The sequence below is a fragment of the Plectropomus leopardus genome, chromosome 15 (assembly GCF_026936395.1).
Source record: "Plectropomus leopardus strain MGB_pleo_1.0 chromosome 15, ASM2693639v1, whole genome shotgun sequence".
Classification (NCBI taxonomy): Eukaryota; Metazoa; Chordata; class Actinopteri; order Perciformes; family Serranidae; genus Plectropomus; species Plectropomus leopardus.
In genome coordinates, this window is record NC_142190.1 from 17297125 (window position 1) to 17321144 (window position 24020).

Genomic DNA, 24020 nt, shown 5'->3' on the forward strand with positions numbered 1-24020 from the left:
AATGCAGTGCTCCAACCTGTCATAAATTTCCATTATTCATTGTGGGTAGAACTGATAGTGCTCTCTCTGAAAACATCCCTCTTTAGAGATCACTTTTCTCTCTGTTTATTCACTGCCACAAGACCACTATACTCTGTTTCATTATTTTAATTTTCAGGCAAACATTATAGGTGCATAAAATACACGGTGTGAATGGGAAGTATATCTTTTATGTATTTTTCTAACTTGTTTAAAACAAGTTCACTGCATGACAATAAAATACTGCCTGGATATTCCTCTTCCTCTCAGCTGTGTTTGCATCCCAATGGTTATTACAGGATCCAAACAAATCCAGTTATGACCTTTAGAGGGATATCATTGTACATTTATAATAACATGAGCATGCACAATGGGATTATGCCAGAAAAATGACAAAATAGCAAGCATCAGCTCATATTTATTACAGCAGAGGCTCCTCGCTGCAGGTTTTTGTTTTTTGGTTTCAACCTCCTTGGGAAATCATACCTCACCTTCATCATTTTCAACCAAAAATACAGAATACAAAAACACATGTCTGCACAGAGTGATCAAAAAGTGCAGGATGCAACACCATGGATATCATATTAGTTATATATTATTATTAGATCAGCTGTTTTATGATATGTCAGCAATTAAAGGCTGTATGCATGAGACCCATTTTTCACTTTTGACACATTGGAAAAGAAGCAACAGAGAGAGAGAAGAACTGCTTGAGCTGGTAAGCCTCTGAGCCACGATGCTTGACTGCTAAGAAGAGCGACAAAGCAGTGAGGCAAACAGTTTGCTATTTTTTATACTCCCTGTCTAACTAAGTCTTTCAGTGTGGGAGTGTGTGCGTGCGCATGTGCGCCCGTGTGTGTGTGTGTGTGTGTGTGTGTGTGTGTGTGTGTGTGTGTGTGTGTGTGTGTGTGTGTGTGTGTGTGTGTGTGTGTGTGTGTGTGTGTGTGTGTCCCTTTTTCCTTGTTCTTGTAGCTAATGTTTGGGGTTTTTTTCTTTCTGCAAAACAAAAAGCAGCTTACCATCTCTTGGTTGGCTCTGTTGTCTGCTTGCACATTCTGTCTACTTAGCCTGTCCATCTCCTCCTGTATCCTGAACATAAGCCCAAAACAAGAGATGTCACCACACATGCACAAATACACACACACAAAAGAGCATCTGAATAAAATTATTCAGAGAGACCTGCAACAATGGAACCAGCAGCTAAAGCCGAGCAAGTTTTGGTGTGCCAAAAAGAAATATGTGTAAGGACAATTAAAAAGATCCTGCTTGCCTGCTGAAACATACTGTGCAATTGAAAAATAAAACAACACAACATTCATTTCACAAAAATAGCTCACTAGTACATTCTTACAATGCTACCATACATGTAGGAAGGTTATGTGCTTCAAAATATAAACTTTAAATTCTGCTTTTCCATCAGGCCTCATTGATGAGAAAAGGGAAAAAACAAGACAAAAAACAGAAGAGGGAGACTTGCCAGCAGAATCTGCAATTTTGGTAGATATTTTGGCATAAAACATCAGACTTGAATTCACAACATAACAAAAAAAACACTGCTTTGAAATATAGATGATGCTACAACAGAAGCCTTACAAAAAATAAGCAAAGCAGTTTTCTGGGTGTACAACTGCTAAGAAATCTATCAGTCTTGATTTATCCTTGATTTTAACAAGCACTCGCTTCTTCCAACTACTAATGATAACCCAGCCCGTTCTTTTTCCCAGGGTGTCAATACAGCTGTTTTGTCATGCTCCTCATGTAACCGGTCGTGGCTTGTGATGTCTGTGTTGTGTTTGGATTAAGAGACCCAGACGAGGATATCTTTGGAGGCAGGCTCCATTTAATCTGACAACAGGTGAATAATACAAATCCTCTGGTCAATACAATATGCTGTCAAACTTCAGCTCCTCTCACATGAAGCACAACAGCAAAAAGGGCAATATTTTACATAATATATGAAAAAAACACGCTCGTAAAACATACCTGACAACAGGTGAATAATACAAATCATCAAGTGAATAGAGTATGCCCTCAAACTTCAGCTCCTATGCAAATTAAATAATATAGAAATATTTCTGCATATTCATGATGAGTTTAAGCTAGCAAACAAACTTTTAATAGCGTGTCTAAAACACGGAAATGTCAGACAATGATGCAGCTTCCCTCTCTCTTGAAGCACAATAGCAAAAAGAACAGAAGCTAACATGAGACACATAATATACCGGGGAACCCACTGAAATGAACGTCGAGGTACAGAAACAAATGTTCCACATATTGACTTTGGAGGCCCACCATATCAGCTTATAAATCTTTACACAGATTCTGTGTAATTATAATAAAACAAAACCCTTTAAGGTCTTTATGAGACACACTAGGCTTTCAAGTATATAATACAAGTCCATCCACTGCAATACTAAAGGCTGGGAGCATGTGATGTAGTATAAAGAGCAAGAAAGTCCACACAGGGTGGGGTGACGAGAGGTGGATGGGTCGAACAATACTGAACTTTCATCCAGGAGACCAAAGTTTGTGTCCCATGTGAAATCAAGAGCCTGTATAGACCTGGTACGAAAATGTCTCTTAGGTGATCTGATCACAAGAGTGCAGCGATAAATACAAGTGTAAATGTATTCCATCAGTTACTGTTATACAATCACTACAACCACTTGCTGAAGGGGTCTGGGATGAATTTCACCACATATCTTAGTCTGACATTAGTCCAGAATGTGGTTGTTGTTGTGACACCACATTAACGCTCTATAATTTACTTATTTTTTTCAAGTAAAACAAAGTGTTTCATGGCCATCTATCATTTTGCCCTATGGAAGGAGACGTGTTGAACAGCATGCTACAGAGCAGCTAGCAAAAGTGTGTACGTCGCAACTGTGTACGAGGCAGCAACGAAATCTGAACACAAGTGGTCAGCTCAAGATGCATGATGGGCACAAATATGAACAGCAATGTCTTGGCTGCCCACTTGTGTTCAGATCACAAACGCATGTTAAAGAGTAACTAAACCTTCCACTTTTAGCTTGACTGCCTCCTCCCTGGAACGTGAAAAAGCCTCTTGATCCACAGCACCTCCCTGTCCACAGAGTTGGTGGGAGGGCGGCAACGGAGTGACAATAAGGGGCTCGGGGTGTGATGAAAGCAGGCTCCTGATGCCAGGGTCAGCTTATGGCTGGCAAAATTTAACTGCATTAGCCAGGTTTAACCTTTAGAAAGCAGTCAATATGCATATTTACATTACAATATGCAGATTTATTAACACTCAAATGTCAAAAGTGAAAGTATGCCCTGTGTGTCACTCTTAGACACCACGAGGCGTAACAAAGTGTTAGACAAACTAGGACTGAGAAGGGGTTGGATAGTCATTATATTACTCAAATATGAATTTACTTGTTTGTTTTTTTTGTATTTTGTTTTTGGTGACTGAGCTGCTAAGGATGTAAGTAAAACTGACACTGCTCCTTTGTAAACACTTTCTTAAATACAAAGTACACACTGGCTACCGTTTATCATCTCTCCAGTCCACTGATAAATTTTGACAGAACAGAGCTAAACACACTCATGTAACACCATGTCGGATGATGTTGTCTCTCGGCTTTCCTCTCCACACCTCCTCCCCCACCCTGACCTCCATTTCTGCTCTTCTCCCTTCAGTCACCAATCCTTCTCTATTCTCCCTCTAAACCCGATTTTCCTGTCAAACGTCACATTCCCCAGGTCTCCTCTTTCTCCTCTCTCTCCCACTCAGCCCTGTTCCATCTCTTTTTTGCACTCTCAGTAACACGTAACCCTGCTGCCTTCTTTTGACTCAGATATCTGAATTATTTGATACTCTGGGTCTTTCCTTACAAAGCTGGGGATTCATGAGCTCAGGCTGAGTATTGCACCAACCCCGCTCCCACACAAGAAGCTTCAATTACACATGGCTGTCTGCATGATTACCGAGAACAGATCGAGTATGACACAGAGCAGTAGTGACAGAACATGTAGTGAGGGGGGAGAAGTGGCAAGCGAGGGAGAAATGAAGGTAGGGGTGGTGAGAAAATGTGGTAGACAGAGATGGAAGATGGACCAAGAGAGAAATATTTGTCCTGAGGTCCTTAAAATTTCAAATAAGCTCTGTTCTCACAAAACAAATGATCATAATCAACAGGATCTGACAGTTACCTTTTCCCACTGATGAGATTTCATGCACTCTGATCAGACTGAAGCAATATTCTGATTATTGCGCCCTTCAAATATTACCATAACCAAATTATTTTATTTGCATTAATATCTTAATCTTGTTTCTATCAATTACAGGCCACTGAGTTCTAGCAACAACAGAGGCCCGGCAGGGTGTGTCAACTGTGTTGGACAACCTTTGCTTCAGGTTGTAAAGGTAGAATAAAGCAGCAGAAGTCATACTTTATTTTCACTATCATTTATAGTGGCTGTTTCATTTGGCCCATTTGCTCCACAATAAATGATACGCTCCAATACCTTGACCTGCAATAAGTGAAGCACTTCATACATTCCTCTACAGTTTTATGATGAAGTAATACAGACAAAGTATAGTAACAGTTTTATGTACACCTTATGACTTACATGAAAAAAAAGCTAGATGAACTGCTATAATTAATTTGGACAAGACTTAAAAACTTCACTTCAATACTGTTTGTAGCTCTGTTCTGCCAGGGAACGTTATATCATTAGATGAGGAAAGCATGCAGTATTTGTTGATTTTAAAATGGCTTTTGTGTACAAATGGATATTATTGCCTTTGTTTTCAAAAGGCAGGAGCCCAATTGCATTTGTTGTATTAAGCAAATATTGTCAAGTGGGTGTGAGGCAACAGGCGAAGGACTCAAATACAGACAATAATAGTTCAGGGATTTACTGACAAAGAGACCGGGGTTGGTTGGCAACAGGAGCTGGCTTGTACACAGCTATTTTCTGGTTCTTTGAAGGTCACAGAAACAAAAATGCAATATCAAGATGTTTGCTTTCTTAACCTGGATTTATCTACTAAGTTACACATATAAAGGGCTAACTTTTTGGTAAGGGTAACGTTTCAGTTCTAGAGTATTGAGACTAAAAATGTGGTCTGTGGACAAAAACGAATTATAAAACTGTGGAGATATTACTATTGTGTTACTGTTAATAGACATATGAATCAGCTGCATTTTGATATGAGACTTAAAAGCCTGTGATGAGTGATTGTACATCAGCTGATTTACCACAGTTGGGTCAAATGTGACCAGGGATTGACAAACATATTTTGAAATTGGTTGACACATATGCCAGTCTGTGATAGTGACTGCATTTTGAGAGATGCAACTATTTTGAAAGATTAAAAAATAATAATGAATAATGATTATATTGTTGTTATTATGAATGGTGTATGGCAAAAATAATTAGACATTCCTTCTGATGAATTGCTTAAAAATCTTGGTGGGGGGGGTTGTTTTGTTTTTATAATAGGCAGATATTCAATGAATGTTAATATTTTCTGGGTCTTGTTTGAATTAAATCTTTTTTTTTTTAAATTGTTTCTATTGAAACTAAACAAGCATTTTAACACTGTGCCAACAAATCCCTTGATGAGGCTGGTTTGCACAAATACACAACACAAGTTTAATCACAAATTACCTCAGTTCAGAAAACATTTGTGTACATTATAACACATTTATTTTGGAGCTTAGACCTTAATCTTTCATTTGCTAGTGGGTAAAACATTCTAACATAAATGATGCCAGAGAAATACAGCAGACAATGAAAAATGTGCTAAACAACTTACTGGCATGCAGTCCATGGATAAACAGGAACATGGGCATGAAAATGGTCCATGCAAAAAGTTTCAGGGTTGTAGGTATGCGTACCCTGAAAGCAAGGCACGAAGCATAAGGGTCCGGTATATGTACTGCAAGGCTGATGAGAAAGAGTAGAAAGAGGTGCAAGATTAGGTCAGGTGGCTGCAGGAGGAAGTGGTTGGGTGTGAGAGTCAGGTAACTGGGTGAGGTGAAAAGTCTGAGGTCATCTAGTGGATGGGAGGAGAATAGCAATGGTGGCAGCAAAGCAGTGGTGGAAGACATATGCAGATCCTTCTCTGAGGTAAAAGTACTAATACCACACTGTAAAAATACTCTGTTACAGGTCAAAGTTGTAAATGTTGATTAAGTAAAAGTAAAAAAAGTATAATCAAGAAAATATATCAAAAGTTTAAGTATCAAAAGTAAAAGTGTTAAATGCAGACAAATCTTTATAAAAAAAAAAAAAAATGAAAACACACCAAAATGTCAAACTTATAAAGAAGGGGAAAATAACAAACAAATCATTAAAATAAAAATAAAAATTAAATTAAATATGAATTTAATAGAAAAAAGAAAAAAATCACAACTTAAACTTTGAATTATCAAAACATGAGACACCCCAAAAACGCCCCAAATGCTCAAAATTATTTATTTTTAATTTTTTTAATGAAAACTTTTCTTTTTATATTTATCATAACAGTTGGCAAATAATTATCTGCCAGTCTACTGATTGATTATTCAACTAATTGTTGCAGCTGTACAAACCATCATAATGTATACATAATTTGTTATGTTTATTAATGCAAAAATCTTAATTTTCAAATTATTCTGTTCAGATAAATATAGTGAAATAAAAAGAACAACATTTCTACTCTGACATGTTGTGTGGTAAAAGTATAAAAAGCATGAAAAGAAAACATTCTACTCAAGTATAAGGACCTTGACTTGTACTGAAGTATAGTACTTGAGTAAATTCACTTAGTTACATTCCACCACTGGGACAAAGTAATTAGCAAATACAGGACTGAGCATGGATTGATTTATTACTATCTGGCACTGGCCCAGGGGCCCTCCCTGGCCTTTACCTGCAAAATTTTGCTCAAATTAACATCTACCAACCAGGAAGAGATTCAAAATGACCAAAAAGAGACAAATAAGGGCCACAAAGATTCAAACGATTCAAAAGAGACAAAAAATTACCAAATTAGACACAAAATTATCTAAAAGAGACACAGAACAACTACAAAGAGAGGCATATTTACCACTTTCAAAATTACCACAAAGACACAAGACCGCATAAAGATGAATAACAACTAAAACACGCAAAACAATAACAGCATGGGAAGAAAACAACAGGGCTGAATCAGCATCTCCGTGATACACTCAAAAAATGTCTCTGTTTTTGCTCATCTGATCGGCTTCCAGTCAGTGTTTCAAGGGATCACAAGGGGCACGTCCAGAGAGTGGCCTGCAAAACTTGGGCAACCACGGTAAAAAAAGTGTGGACATGCCACTGCTGATCACACAGGCAGAAAATCCACCTTTATTCTCATTATGGCATTAATGCCAGTGAGACACTATAAAGATTAATGAGTGACTCGAGCACCTGTCATCCACAACAGCTAGCAGTCTATACTGACAGCCTTTCATTTAACTTGATGGCTCTCTTTACAGCCGTCTGAAAGCTGCAGGTATCTGTTCCATCTGCAGTCTGTAATTAAAGTGATGATGTCACTATCACGCCACAGTTACTCACGGCAGATGTATTCGCTATGCAACCAGCACAAGACTATTGTAAGACCTCTGTGCATTCAACTAACAGATTAACATGATGCATCAGAAATTGTTTGGGTGATGCTTACAAAATGGTAGACTGTTATTTAAATAAGTTTGTGGCTCCAATAAAAGAAAAAATGACATAGCTGCCTATTTATGCAACAAGGTGAGGATTAATGTGATGTATAACACTCAGTTTAAGCTTGTGTAACAGTTAAAATCATAAAATGTTTCCCCTAAAAGGGAAACATATTGTAAATGTGGGTCAGAATCTGAGTCTGTGACAAAACCAGATGTCTTTTATGGGATGAAGTGCCCCAAAGCCTGCTTAACTGATGTCAGTATTAAGTATTTTTTCATGAAGATTCTACAGCTAAAACTCAAAGTAGACCAACACAAGGAAAACAGCTGTTTCAGCCCGTTGATGGCAAATACCTTCCAAGCCACAAAGACTCCCCGGCACCAAAGGACATGTCGTAATGCTTCACCTTCTTTCCTGCTTTGTAGGGAAGAATTAAAGGAAATCAGCTTTCTTGCTCCCATCTGGATTCAGAAAGTGGTCATATTCAAATGAATGTTGTTTAGGGTGGATCTTCCGGTCAATCTGGACAATATTGCAAGGAAGGGTTACCTTACGAATATTGTACTTGCAACCATCATCCATGCTGAAAGTCATACCCTGGCATGATGCTCTGGTGAGGAGGGGTGTAGCAGTGAGTCAAGTGGTCTCCTCTACAGTGCTATCCAGGACTGGCATTTTCATCAGCATGTCGTACTGATCAAAGAGCCACCACGTAGCACTTCCTGGCCAGATTCCTTCAGAACCTTCTGTACCTCCCCTCTCACAGCCGTTATAGCTTCAGGGTGCTTCATGAGGAAGAGGAGTGGCGAGAATGCAGAAGGCCCTGTGTTTCCTTGGGAAAGAAAAAGAAGCACAAGCATGTACCTGTCTATCACCGACTCCTTTATACCCAACTCCTGTCTGGCCTGCCACATGTCCCACACCAAGCAACTGATTTTGTCCTTGTTCTTCATCTTCTGCATTGACAGAGTGTTCCAGAAGAATGACTTCCCCCCTTTCTGCTTCCATCTTTCCCTTCAGGGGGCATGACTCCAAAAGTCAGATTAAGAAGGCAGTCGACAAATTTATAGAACTTGGAAAATAAGGCATCGGATTCAGCTTTGGCTTTCTCAACGTGTCCTTCAGACTCATGTGACACATTGCCAAAAAGGGATAAAGAACCAGCCCCAAAAATAATATTTTAGCTGTACTTAAATAGTCTTCTGTCCAGATCTTTTAAACTGCTGGTGAGCCAATATTCTGCTACATAACGCTTTGCATATCACACATCATGGACTGTGTCAACACCTCTAGTCCAGGCATCCTCAAGTGTTTGTGGCTGGTCATCGTGAGAATTTGGTGCTCATTTCCTTAAGATTTGCAGCCAAAGACTCATTGAATCAGCTGCCTGATAAACATGCTGATGTCCAGTTTTTCTCGACTCTCCTTAACAAAGGCCCCGGATGATAAAGAGTCCATAATGAGTGTGGTATAAATGCCTCCAGACTGCACCATGACTATATCACCAAGCCTTTGCTTCATCTTGTCTAAGAATTTAAATGTGTCCTTGCGGAACTCTAAGACCTGACCCAGTCAGGGGGTGAGTCCCTCATACAATTTGTGCCCAGGAAAAAAGTTCAAGTGAGTCATCATAGTCTGATCAATGCCTGAGGCTTGAGTCAAGTGGACATCAGAGGACATCTTTCTGGCCGTTAACTGCATAACATTACCCAGCTATCAGCCAAAAAGCCATTGGAATTTATATAAGAGTATACCTACTTTCTCCTCTGTAATGCACCCATCTACCTGGTAGTACATTCACCTCATCACCTACGACTACACCACTGAGAGGAGCATATGGAGAGAGAAAGAATATGAAAACAACAAATATGTGTTAAAATCGACAGGAGGGAAGCTAGTTAACACCTAATGATGATCACGTAAGCTGCATTGATTTACACTGTTAAGTGTTCATGCTCTACTCAGTAAAAATGAATACTGGGGAAGGTAAATTAGGCTGTAACGTTCTCATGGTGTGTTCAGTATAATCTTGGAAAATGATGGTTAAGGTGAGAAACTTGAGTAAATACAGCAGCATGAAGGAGAAGTTTGTCAATGTTTTCACAGAAATATAAAATGCTGTTACAGAGGAAATTATGATATATAACACAAAAGGGGTTTTGCATATTTTTTAAAAGAAGATATTAAAGAAGGTTATTTTAAAGGTTGTTTCATAAATGTGTATTAGATTTTTGTATTGCAATTTGGCTTAATTACTTAAAAACAGTTCAGTTATTTGTATAGTGTAGATTTCTGTATTTCCCTGGCAGAAAAGATCTTTCACATTAGGTTATTTATACATTAACACAGATAGGCCAGTATGGAAGTTTTTTCATGGTTTCAAATAGTTATAACCCACAAAAGTATTAACATAATCCAGAAATATGTCACTATGCAGACATATGTAAATGTAAATGTATTTTTTTCTTTTTTGTTGTTGTTGTGTGAAGTAAATATGCATAAATTACTCAATAAAGCATATATTTTTATTCAGTTTTTGTATTTGGGTCAGTGGGTTTTTGCGCGTCTATTGTATGCATTCCATTTTATTTAACATTGAACTTAATGTTCCCCTCTATTGACTGTTCTTTGCAAGACAGATTGCCCCTCTGACACATGGAAGTGTTATTGACTTGCAGGAAGAGCAACAATGAACAAAACTAAAGGTAGAAGCTCTATAAGAAAGGCAGTGTGATGATTTAAGCTGAATGCTAATCAAATAAAATCAAACTTATTTGTGTAGCACCTAGAGGTTAGTGCAATTCAAATTGCTTCACAGATTACTCAGGCTGATACTAAGACAGCACAAAGAAATAAAACAAATTGAGACTAATGCACATGAGAAATAAAAATGAAAATGAAGATTGAAAAAATGTTTTTTTTTAAATAAATAAATAAATAAACAGATAGGAAAATAAGAGCAAATTAATAAAACAACAACAAAAAAAAATTATAAAACAATTCAGTTCTGGTGGTAGAGGTCAGTAAATTATACTTTCATTAAATTTTCTCAATCAGGCAGAGGGCCATAAGATGTTTCAAAATGTACAAAGCATACTTTTCAGTTTGTCAGACAAGACCATTTAGCTTACCTACCTGTTATGTGTCATACTGAACACCAGGGGACCTTAAGTGCACAAAGATCTTGAATAGAGTGTCCTCTTTTCTATTTATTAAATAAAGAAATCAATTTTGAATCGAAAATCCAGTCTGAAATCAAATTTAGAGATTCCCACCTCTAGTACAAAGCAGCCACTGTCCTTAAAAAACAAACAAAAAAAACCCAAACAACAACAAACAAACACGTATTCGTGTTTGTTCGTTTTCAAGCACTTGTCTCAAGCACTGTGAGAAAACTGGCTCAGTGTTTTGTGAAAAGCTTCACATCGCACCTAGATGCTTATTTCATCCAAACTATTTTCAAAATATGGTCCTGTATATCAAACAGAGAGAGAGCAAAGGTGATGGATTGTGCCATTATCCGCAAACAGGTTTCTGCACCAAAATTTGTCATATTCCTGACCTTGGCTGCTGAAATGAATAGTACACTCCACTTGCCCTGTCACCAAAACTTTTTTTACCCCCCACAACTTCTGCTCTATTATCCCACTGCCCTGTTAAAAAAAGAAAATAACTCAGATCAGAGTTTCAGTTGAGTAAATCAGGATGTGCTTAGCACTGGACGTGGTACAGAATATTGCAATGACACTCAGTGGGATTAAGATAATGGAGTTGTTATTGAACAAAAGAAAATTGGCATGCAGAAAATCACTCTTCCAAACTATTAAATGACTCATGTTTTGAATCAGTTTCTAAGGAACAAAATTTGTTTATACTAATATCTTTCCTAGATATTAAAGCCTTTATGCACTCACATTAGTATTTTGCAAAAGACAACAAACAAACAAAAAGCAGAATATATAAGCAGCTGTAATAAAGTAAAAAACAATATAGAAGTGCATTATGATAATGCTTTACATTCATCCCACATCGCAGAAAAGAAAGACTAAGCTATTGGCCTTTTGCACAGCAGCCTAATTTTAGCCAGGGCCGCTATAACTACATCTATTCCCCTTTTTGAAGGGCTACTCAGGATTGAATTGTTGCAGGGGTGTGATCATGTTCAGGCAGAAAGAGAGCAGATAAGAATGCTCAAGGACACTTGTTTTGAAAGGCACTTTTTGAAGTTATTGATTTTTTTCCCCCTCCTTTGCATGTGTTAGTGCTCATTTGAATGACCTTGTTGTGCTGGTAATATCAACATCCAAGCAGCGTACCGCGGCGTAACCATCATCAGTGTGCAGATGATCCCATGTATTTTAATTACTTAACATTAGACGTTTAATTGTGGCAAGAAAAAGATTTTGCTCTATCCCTTTATCTATTTTTTTTATTAAATTTTTCCTGTCTGCCTTCCTTTTATTGTCCTGACTTTATCTAATTCCTTGACCTTTCTTCACCTCCATTTCTTATTCTTCACCCACCGTCTGTGGATATCTCTTTCAGCTCGCCATCACTATGCCATAGTGAGGAGAAAAGGTGGTGTCTTCGTAATAAATTACAGCATAGGGAATTTCATGGGAGCATTAGTCTAAAATGCCTTGCAGTACCAGGGCAAAATCCATATTTCTGGCATGGTTGTCTCCAGCGGAAAATGGACCGCAAACCCTTTGGTGCCAAATTCTCTCTATTCAGCCGCATTTGTCACACACGGTACAGCAGGTAATGTGGTTTCTAAAGGCCAGACATATCAGTGTGTATGTTTACATATGTATTTCTAGAGTCAACTATGATGGGATTTCACTAAGATATGAGTGGGAAAATCAGAAGTCAACGTTTATTCCTAATGTACACATAACTTGAAACTTTGACTTTCTGAGTTATACGGATCAAGTGGGTATCTTCTAATATTTGTTTTTTTTCATATGACTCTAGTAGTCAATCCTTTGAAACCAAAGCAAATAGGTTTTATGACAGCTTTAGTTACTGCACAAATTATTATTTTTGCATGAAAAACACAAGATGAGTTCATAAAATATGATGTTTTGTCATAAATTAAATGACCACAGAGTCTATTCAAGTACAGCTGCAACAATTGTTGATTAATCAATCAGTCAACTCACAGAAAATCAATTGCCTACAACTTTGATAAACATTTTAGTTTCATTTTTCATTTCTTTTTAATAATATTGAGGTTTTGTGCGTTGTATTCTATTTTTTATTTTATTTTGAAGTTTAGTCTTTTTTTATTCTATAATTTGTCTTTTTGGAATTTTTCTTCATTAAAATAATTCTGAGTTTTTGGGATGTTTTTTATTTCCTTCTTTTTCTAATAGTTATTTTTAAAGATTTTTCTGCAATGGGTACTTTTACTTTTAATACTTAAAGTACATTTTCCTGACTATACATACTTCCTTTTACTTAAGTAACATTGTCAGTGCAGCCATTTTACTTGCAGCAGAGTTTTTTCACAAGGTGGTATTAGTACTTTTACTTAAGTAAAGGATCTGAATACTTTGTCTACCACTGCATATTGGTCAGATAGTTGCACAGTTTTATTAACCAGTGAACAATGAAAAACTAGTTGCAATAATGAAACAAACCCTTTGAAATGTGGGTGAGGTATTCAAAAGAAAATCACACCATTTACTGTTGTTATCACTGGGAGGCAGAGGAAATGCACATATCAGTGCTTTAAATACCATAATATCCTTGCGTTCCTACCTTCCAGTCTGTCATGTGTAAGATCTGAGGAGCTTCACAGACCATGGCTGTCATTTGTTTTCCCTGCACTTGATTTCATACTGAGTGTCTCTGTTTTTCTGTGCCTCTCATCCTTGTCTTTCTGATCCCCGCCTGCACACTCTCTCTTACACATTGTTCCACCAGATGTCTACTTTGAAACATCAACTTTTACCCCCTTTCAGATTGTCAATGAAACTCTGAGACGCGGGTGTAGAGCACGTTGGTGGCTTCGTTTTCCTCTCCCCTCTCATCTCTCTTTTGCATAAATATTTGTCCGCCTGTCTTCATCTCTGTCTGTTTCTGTCTTGCTATTTTTATCACAGTCTTTCTTCCTGTCTACTCTTTTGGTTTACCCTGTCGCTCTCCTGTCCTTTACTTTGTCTCTCTTTCTTTCTCTCTCTATCCGTGTACTGCTCTCAGCTGTACTAATGAAAGGATGACTGATGTAGGTGCTGGCTGAGAGATGGAACCTGTCATTTGTTTTCCTGTTTTCTGCGGGGCTTGCCTAGGGCCAAACTCACCTCGACCACATACTGTAAGTAGCTGTATGAGCTTTTAGTCCATGCTAAATTAGCACACAGGAGTACAGTAAAACATATTCTATCCATACATATGCATGAACAGACTACGCATTTACTGCCCCCAGCTGACTGTTTCCACTTACAGACAAATGTTTGCTGGTGTCCCAGGAAGTGGGAGTCAAAACAATACCCTGTAATTGAATCCCTGTTGTCAGTGTGTACCTCACTCCCTCTCTCTTATTGTAGCAACAATCTCTCACAGTCAGTCTCTCTCTTGAAGGGCGTTTGCCTCTTTGCTTGTCTTTCTGTCTTCCATTTGTCTCTTTACCTGGTCCTGTGTCTTTTCCTTTTTGTCCTTATTTTCCCGATTTTGTGTCCTTCTAGAGTTGACTTTTGGCAGCATTCCTTTCACTATTTGCATGCATTGGTGGATCTTCCTATAGGCAAAACAGACAGACAGACAGCCGGTTTTGAATCGATCAAACTTTACCGGACTTCACAGAAACCCTACTGTCAACTAGCATTTTGGAGGTGTAACTGTGGAGTGACACAGAGAATATACAAAAATATATAAATAAACTAAATAATGAGAACAATAATAATAATAATAACTGGGAGTGGGAGGCACCAGGTAAAGCTTTCCTATGGTGCTGAATGTTTTAGATCAGGCACTGTTTGCATGTCTGAATGGTATGCAACAAATTTACGAGACTGGTATCCCAACTAGGTAAAAATTGTTTGAATCTTTGTGTCCGTTTCTCTGTGTGTGGTCATGCATACCACTTGTGCAAATACATTAGTGAGTGCAAATACACTCATGTGTGCATTTGTGTCGTGGATATGCGTGTGTGTCCTTTGCACGCTGAATGACACCTAAACCAGTCGGTCTCCTCCATGCCTCATCGCTCTTCATTGTTTTCCTGTTCGTCTGACTGACATGTCATCCTCAAAAGATGTTTGCATCGCCTAGGCACTCTAGATTGGACACGCTTGCGCGATCCCAGCCTGGGCTGTGTTTGAAGAAAGACAGGCAGTTTGGTTCTGGTTTATTTATAGTCTCCCACACTTGTTCACACTCTGGAGACTATGTTTTGATTAGACGTCGCACAAGGGGAGATCAGGGCCTCAGTAGTTACACGTTATCTGTAGTATTCATAGTATTTGTTTTAATGTTTTCAGATTGGTGAGGTGAGTCAAATCAGGACAAGTCAATCATTTCTGGAAAGTTTCTCATCAAAGAGAGACATAAAACTTGCTGGAGTGTTGATGTTTGTTGTCAGTGTGTTTCCACATTGCACTGGGGTATATACAGTATACACATTAAAATTAAACAGAAAGCAGCTCAGAATTTACAAATAGGTCACTTTAAACTTAACATTGATGGGCTGGATAAGAAATTATGTTCATCAGCATCAGTCACTTCACTTTAAAATGTAAGATAATCCAAGTCCCTGGATGCTGATAGGCACTACTGAGCTTTATTAAAGGATTGAATGTTGACTAAAGTAGAACTATATTCCCAGGGACTTAATTCCATCTTAGTATTTTATTAGGCTTCTAACCACTCTATCTGCCTCCTTCTGGATTCTCCAGAGCTTTTGGAGAAATTATTGGGCAGATTGGCATAAAATTTTGTACAAACATTTATGATCCCCACAGAGTCAATCCTAATAACTATGGTGAAATCCTGACTTATCGTCTATTGATCATATGAGCTTCACTTCTGTGGTTTTGACTGAAATGTCTCAATAAAACTGGATGGACTGCAGTAAAATTTGGTACATACATTCATGTTCTCTCAAGGATTAACTATTACCGCCTTGTTCAGAACTTAAGTTCTGGTCAACACTTTTATTCGTCCAACACTTGTATTTTTGATTAAACGTGCAAAACTAATGACATTCCCATCTACATCAGATGTACTTTATGTTTAGAGCAAATTGACAGATACTGTTACAATCAGTCGTTTCAGGATTTTGCTGGCTCTATTTTGATTTGTTGCTTTATTTGATTTGTATCTAAGAAGTTCTACTAATTGTAGAACTTCTTTGAGTGAGAGTGAAATTGCGCTGTCCTGAGTTGGTGATTTATACAACACTAATGTTGCAGCTAATGCTTTGGTAATTTGTCCTGTCTGTTGTCCACACATTCCGACCCTTCTCCAGGTGTGTTTTGTGGTAGAAAAATACTGTCAATCGACGACTTTTGTTTGTTAACCCCTGCATTCAAGCAGAACATCAGGTAATTGCCTTGCCTTCAACAGTAATTTTGGTTGGTAAATGTGAGATGTTTGCATCTTTACAACAAGAAACAAGGAGGTGATTTTGAAGATGTTCTGTGGGGTAATGCTATGACTTGTGGAACTCGCAGGCGAAAACGTTGCAGCGGTTGGAAAAGGTTGCAGGAATTCCTTGAATTTGGGTTAATTGTGGTAGCAACATCCCGGAAGGGCTATGCAAATTTCTGCAATGTGAATATGTCTTTGCCATTGGAACTATTTTCTTCTGAAGGAATGAGTGAACTAGACTTTTGAAAGACATATTACTTCTTAAAGCACTCAGAATCTTACTTCTGATCATTTTGAGTTATGTGGGTTGAATTATGTGGGTTGAAAGGGCAAGAGAGAAGAGTGAGGGATGCGGACAGGTGAATAAGAGCAGTAAGCCACCAACCTGTAAGGAAAACTCCCTGGTCATATCTCTAAGTGACAACTGTGACAAGCACGCACACACTCATCTAAAGGTCTGTGATAAGGTAATCCATTTACTGGTGTGGGCCAGTATCCTGCTATCATGCTGAATGATGGAAACTAGCTTTCATCTTTCAGGTCTCTCCCTCTGCATATAATTCTCTCTCTCCCTCTCTCTCTCTCTCTCATACACACACACACACACACACACACACACATTTTATCATTTTAAAGGATTAATCAGCTTATGAGTATATGTAGGTGGTGAGAAGAAAACTCACAAAGATAAGCAGTTTCAGCTTGAGCCAGTAGGCAGGTGTAATGTATTTCAATCACACATTCTCAAATAGTTCCTTGGCTTTGAAAGATCCTGTTCTGGTTCAATTCTGTACACGATTCTTTAGAGGCTGAAGATTATGAAAGGATATTTTTAAAATAAAGCAGAATAATAATGTGAGGACAGACGGGATACTTCAGAAACTATTCAGATTTGGAAAGACAAAAGAGTCAGGAACATTTACGGACACACACACTTACACCTGTCATAGAAGAGGGGCTTCTGACTTTCAGTTTATTGTTGGCAGTCTTTGAATTAAGCTGTGGTCCATCTGTCGTTGTGTGTGCACGCACGCCTGTGTGTATGTGTGTGTGTCTGTGTGTGTCTTAATGAGCTCCACAGAGCTACTTGTTTTGATGTTTTATTCTATTGTTTATTCAATTGAAATCTAGTGCATTTGGCACCATGCACATTCCATCTTATTTTTTTTGGTGCTCTGTGTGTGTGTGTGTGTGTGTGTGTGTGTGTGCGTGTGTGTGTGTGTATGTACTATCTGCATCTCTCTGTAAGCATAAACATGCATAGGCACTTTATTTGTTGCTAATTAATTTTTTTTAATGTTTTGGACATGGAAGCCGATTGACTAATGTTCCAGTTATAGTCTCAGAGGAAATTCAAATCAACAAACAAGGACCTTATTCTGAAAAACACAGAAGAGGCAGCATACAGCTTGATCTCATGGTAATTCTTGGAAAATCCTTGAAGAAGCAGTGGATGTAGTTCATCACTCTGTGTGTATATGTGATTGGAAAAACCCACTTCAGCATATATAAGGCAATGGTTGCATGGGCCATTTAAATGTTAACTGTCAACACTGAAGGCAAACAGAACAGAGATGAAGATACACAGAATAAAAAAAGGGTATTTTAACCACACTGGTTTGACGTTCTTTAGTCTATCAGATAAATCACAGCTGTCACAGTTTGACAAAGATGTAAATGTGTCAAACAGATGACTCATCAGACCACCAAAATGTTTTTTATCGCTCATGTTTTCAACTCTCACATTCCTGTATGGATTTCAGAGGGGCCCCACCAGGCCCAGAGGAGAGGCCCTAAGGGTCAAGGGTACCCCATAAGCATGAGTCTGAGTGTGAAGTGCCTGATATTAAGATTTCTCATTGCACAGTGAAATGCCAAAAAGTCCTTCTGGCCTAAACATCCACTTTGAAGATGTCACAAGAAAGAAGCCATCATGACACCTTAAAAAGGACCATTTACTGCCTCAGGTTTCCTGTTGGACATTTAGGAAAAGTGCTGCGTGCTGACATCATGCAATATTTGCCTGCATGGAAGAAGCAAATATGACCTTTATCTGAAAAACACAAAACAGGCAGCATGCAGCTTGAGGTAAATGAGGTTCTTGTGGTTAATTCTTCTGAAATCAGCATTGAATCTGGTTGCATCCCTTTGTGTGTATACTTGCTTGGAAAAAAATCTGTGGCAGTTGATATATAGAAATGGTTGAAAAAAATATTGACAAGCATGCTCAGACTGTTAAACGACTTAATAACTAAAGGGAATATCAGATGTAGTTCTGTCTGTCCCTTATTTTGTTTATTTATGAACAAGCTCAAGGCTACAAACTGACATCATGTCCTTCCACTGGGGCTTTGCCATTTAACAAGTGATTATCTTAAACTGAAAACACCTCTTTGTATATGTTCCATGATGTCAATGCGAAAAGAGCAGCTCAATATTCATGAGTGTAGCCACAAGGTTATACCACTGCGGCATCATGGGAGAAACACTAGGCTTGCGGTTGATTAGTGTAGAGAGACTGTGACATTTTAACAATACGTGCAGGACGCGTCTTCAGCCATTAATCACAGTCGGTAGCATGGAAACATACAGGACTACTAATGGAACAGTCAATCCATGTAAACATCCTCATTGAAATGATGCTTTGCTCTGATTATTGGCCATAATCTGATTATGATGTGCATGTAAACATAGCCAATGTCTAGTTCCACTTCCCCTCATTCATTTTAAAGTGCATGTCGTATGTAATTAGATCTTTACAATTGGCTTGAAATGAAGTCATGCACCAGCTAACAATCACGCCACAAATACACAGACAGGCGTGAGCCACATAGAAACCACCACAGCTGAATGTCAAGGTTAATGTATAAATGCTTTAAGAGTTCCTATTAAGGCTACCAGATGTTGACTTTTTAACCCCCCAAAAAAAAATCCCTGAATTCAAATTGAAATGAGGACAGAAAATGAGGTAAATAATATAAAGTTACAGAGGTTAGGTTCAGGTAAGTATGGTTACTGTGGTTAGGTTAAGAAAAGAAACAAAGTGAGAACTTACCCTAAAATGACTCCAAAAAGAAGCTCACATAGTTCAAAACACCAGTCACTTGGGAAATCGTCCTGGGGGGTGGGGGAAACCTGTGTTTTGTGACCCATTCACTGCTCCAACCTTCCTCCTGAGAGGACGGCTCAGGACCACTTCCTAATTTCCTCCTGTCAACGCATTAGTCATTGAACAGGTGTGGTGGAAAACACACAAAGACAGGAAGTTATGTGAGATAAAACCTGTGAGGAGAAATAACAAAGTAAAACAGGAAACACTTATAATACAACACTAAAAAACAAATCGTAATAATAACAAATTATGTGAAAACCAAGACAGATGCTAATATAACCTACTTAAAAAATATCATACCAGAAAGTCTATAAAAGGAAAATAATGCAGAAATATTCTTTACTGACTTCTAACACTGACAGTGTGGAAAACCATCAGATCACTAAATATTTGAATATAAAAAGGATGCCCCAAAATATTTAGACTATGACTAGGCTTTCACTGTTAGATATATATACCCTTACACAGTAGGCAGTTTACTGGTGTTTTAATCCTGAGTGACATTTAATGTGAATGACAGGATGACAATGATTTTGGCCAGTTATGTGCTGCAGAAACACTACACATCACCAAAACAACTCGCTCATATTTTCAACGCATTTTCCACACATGCAACTAATTGATTTAACATATGTGTTGGTGGCTATTATAGTGTGAATTCTAAATTACCCTGACATAATTATAATGCCAGCAGCTGCAGGCATGCAAGAGTCAGATGCTTTTATAGTTTAATCATCAGTGTTCTGTGGCATATATGTTTGTAGTTACGATGAGAAATGTCTGCTGGACCACATCTGAAGCTGCCACACAAGTCTGGCATGGTGAGGGAGGGGAGGAAGGATTGAGTCGGGTAGGGAGGGAGTGTTGAGAAGGATGGAGGATGGAGAAGATGAATCCCAAAGACTTTGCATCATTCGTTCTCACACTTCCTCTCTTTTCCTCTCCGCACCATTGCAACTGCCTTCACAGTGTACACCTACACATTTTTCCACACTTGCTAAGGCACTGCAGACTTTTGACATGTCGTAATCACACACGCACACACACACACAAGCGCAGACACACAAACACACACACACACACACACACAGACACAAGCGCACACACACACACACACACACACACACACACACACACACACACACACACACACACACACACACACACACACACACGTTTGAGGTGCCAGATGAAAGAACACCTACATCAATGGACTGTGGAAGCGCATGTGTCGTAGAGATAAAAGCATTATGCAACACATGCCAGCCTGTAACAAGCCTCCATGTCATGTCAGCTATGAGGTACCCTACAAACACACACATATACTGTTTACACTCTTATAGGTCACATAATATTAGGAATATATGAAAAGACATATAGAAGACATGCAGCACATGAAAACAAATGTGACAAGACTGACAGATTGAAAAATGGCCTGTAGGAGTTTCCCCAGATGATTGGCAGAAACATTATTTATTAAGGCTACATCCTGATGTTACTCATATAATATAGACTATATATCAAAATGTTTGTTTCCCATGGAAAAACCAAAGATACATCAATACAACATATTATAAATAAGCACTGTGAGACTGGTAGGTAAGCAGGCATGAAGCCAGAAGAGAATAAGAATTCATAATATAGATTTTTACTGTTTTATCGGGGAAATCAATCACATGCAAAATTTATGATGTTATGCTGACATGCTCGCCGAATTTGTTACATGCCACTTACCACAGAATGTGTTCTGGCCTACATTTTTACCGCTTTTTTCCCCTGAATTTTATGTTCATCAGGCAAAGCTGAAAAAGCACATTAATTTTATTCATGAAATCCCAAACTTGTAGTCTGTGAGGATTTCCTTTAACTCCTGTTCCTCTCCTCCCTGTTGGCATGCCACCTTCACCTCTACTTTAATCCACACCGATATTCACACACACACGCACGCACGCACACAGACCCAAATCATGCGCATCTTCATCTCTACAATGATCAACTCATCACTTTTATCTATGGGGCTGTACCATCTAGAGACAGTGTGTTCGTAAAACCCTTAGTTATTCAATATAAACAACGACAACAAACAGGCATAACAAACAAAAATTAAGTAACATACACACCAAAAATAACATGCTTTAACAACCATAACACAACATTTTCCCAGCCAGCACTTGTATGTGTGGCCCATGTGGGAAGTATATGGGCTGAAAAATGGGCCCTATATGGGATTGTCCACATGTTTCATAATGGCCTTAGGCCAACTGCCCACTTGTTTACACAACTGGGCCCCTGATAAGATGCTCAATTTGGGCCCATACCCATTTGATAGCCCTTGCATTACACATATGCAATTCATGCATATGAACAATTGGCAAGGGGCCATTATGGAACCCATGGACAATACTGCATAGGGCCCATTTTTCAGCCCATTTATTACCCACCTCCAGAGAGCTACTTACAATATAAATTGATGAACAGGAAAGTTTCCCAAGCATGCCCAACTCAGTCCCTCCCCTATCACTTTTAGCCAAGGTGACCATCGGTCTGTGAATTGTGCATTTTTCCAGCCTCAGCATTGTGCCAAGTCTTTGAACTACTGACCGCCACGTGTCATAGGTTGGAGGATCTTTTTAAAGCCAGCTCAGTGTCACTGCTTTCTTGGCTGCTGCAAGAAGCAGTAAGTATCTCTTTTTCTTGCTCATCACTACTTCTGGATGGCCTCAAGAATGGCCAGTGATGGGTCCCTGGGTAGTTGGCAGCCAAATGTTTTATCAGATAATTCAAATTTCTCACTCCAAAAGATAGAGAGGACACTTTATGTGTATGGTCTGCATACAAGTATTTTTCAATGGAACTCTTTCCATAAGTTTGCATTAGTGAAAGAACAGGCAGAATATTCATCCAATTACTCTTTATTCTATCTGAGAGAGAACAAGGTTGCACATCTGTTACGATCTGCAGATATTTATCAATTCATTTATGTATTATAATTTGACTTGTATAACTTATCTTAGTCTTGTGTTATAGTGTTAATTTGGCTAAGCAATCTAACAGGACTGAGCTTAGATGTTCTGACATATAAACTAAATCGTCATCCGCAAATAGGGGGATTTTATGTTTGTTTTTTTTTGCTGATTTCTATCTAGACCAAAAGATTGAGGCATATATGTTCATTAACTGTGATCATGCTTTAAGATGCAGTGAACAGTAGCTGTATCCATCTGAAAAAGTTTCGACCAAATCTTGATTTATCTTAGGTTTTATATAGAAAGGGCCAGGATATGCAATCACATGCTTTTTTCCCACATCAACCACTAATGCCACGCAGGGATCTGGGTAATTGCTACGATGCTCCATGACATTAAGCAGTCTGCGGGTGTTATCTAGCAGATGGCGACCGACAGAGCTGTTTTTAAACCTTTATTTATCCAAGTCAATGCAGCACATTTGACCTTTCCCAGCGAACAGTCTGACTGTCAGACTGACTTTACTGACTGTACAGAGATATTACAGGATACAAGCCCGACAGCTTAAAGTGAAGCATCATTCTGTCAGAGCTGCATGCCATCTACCCTCCTATGTCACATCAGCCAGCAGTAAATAGAGTGGATAATGAGAAGTAAATCTCCTGGGACATTGTTAGGTCTTGTCTGCAATGACAGTTTCCACCACTCTGTGCTGTGTTATGTGGAGCAACAAAATATTTGTTGAGTCATATTGAATAATTTTCTCTTTTTTTTTTTTTTTTGAGGTGGGTGGTGTTCTGGGTTCTATTTCTGATGCAAATGAAAATAAATCAAATATGACTATAATTATACCCTAGCCTGGATCGACATCACTTTTATTGTGCTGGTTTCAGATGACTTTCACAAATATTTAGACCTTTAAAACCTGAACATATTAATTTTTAAAAAACACAGGGGGAAAGGCAATTAGCAATCTTCTAAGATATGTCCCACAAATTGCAAGATATTGGTAAAAGGTGACAAGAAAATGCCGAAAGTGGGGCATAGTGGGGAAATAAAAATGTCCAGAAAACTATATTTACATTTATAATTATATTTTTAAATGATGTTACTTCGGGTCATTTCCTTTATGTTTTCACTTTTTTATTTTTATTTTTTTTTCAGGTGATATGCTTGTAACTTTTTACTAGTTTTTTTTGCAATTTTTTGGGCCATGTCTTCTTAAGTTGCTCATTGCTTTCTTCTATGTTTTTGAAAGAAATCACATCAATTTACTCAGGTTTTAAAGGGATAATAAAAATGATGCCATGAAAGTGTAACCATTTCAGAACACTGCAGCACTCTTTTACATTAACCTTCGATGGCATGAAAAGGTTCTTTGAGAATAGTGTTTTGTTATTTGACACCAGTTTACTTTGATTGTTTAATGACAGCATTAATGAGTGGCAAACAAATGCTAAAAAAAAAATTACCACCCAATTATACAAAATTTAAATTATGTTAAGTTTAAAGGTCCAGTATGTAAGATATATAGCATCTATTGGCAGAAATGTAATATAATAATCAGAAGTATTTTGTCAGTAGTGTATAACTGTGTTTTTGTTATCTTAGAATGAGACATTCATATCTATATACGTAGCAAGTCCTTGTCCACGTAGTCTACCATGTTATTT

At 38.2% G+C, this 24020-nt stretch overlaps 1 protein-coding gene and 1 pseudogene across 2 annotated transcripts in view; both read right to left on the reverse strand.

The window, feature by feature from the left end:
• grxcr2 (glutaredoxin and cysteine rich domain containing 2) overlaps positions 1-5943 on the reverse strand; it is a 28204-nt gene extending 22261 nt beyond the window's left edge. Inside the window, exons 1-2 of one of the 2 annotated variants that reach the window (XM_088088757.1) lie at positions 5807-5940; positions 1038-1107 (exon numbers count right to left, since the gene is read on the reverse strand). The gene's annotated coding sequence lies outside the window, so the exon portion shown is untranslated. Of the gene's footprint in view, positions 1-1037; positions 1108-5806 lie in introns of both variants that reach the window. The other variant, XM_042499986.2, reaches the window with a different exon arrangement.
• Positions 5944-7860: 1917 nt separating this feature from the next.
• On the reverse strand, positions 7861-9198 carry LOC121952098 (7-alpha-hydroxycholest-4-en-3-one 12-alpha-hydroxylase-like; annotated as a pseudogene).
• Positions 9199-24020: the final 14822 nt, after the last annotated feature.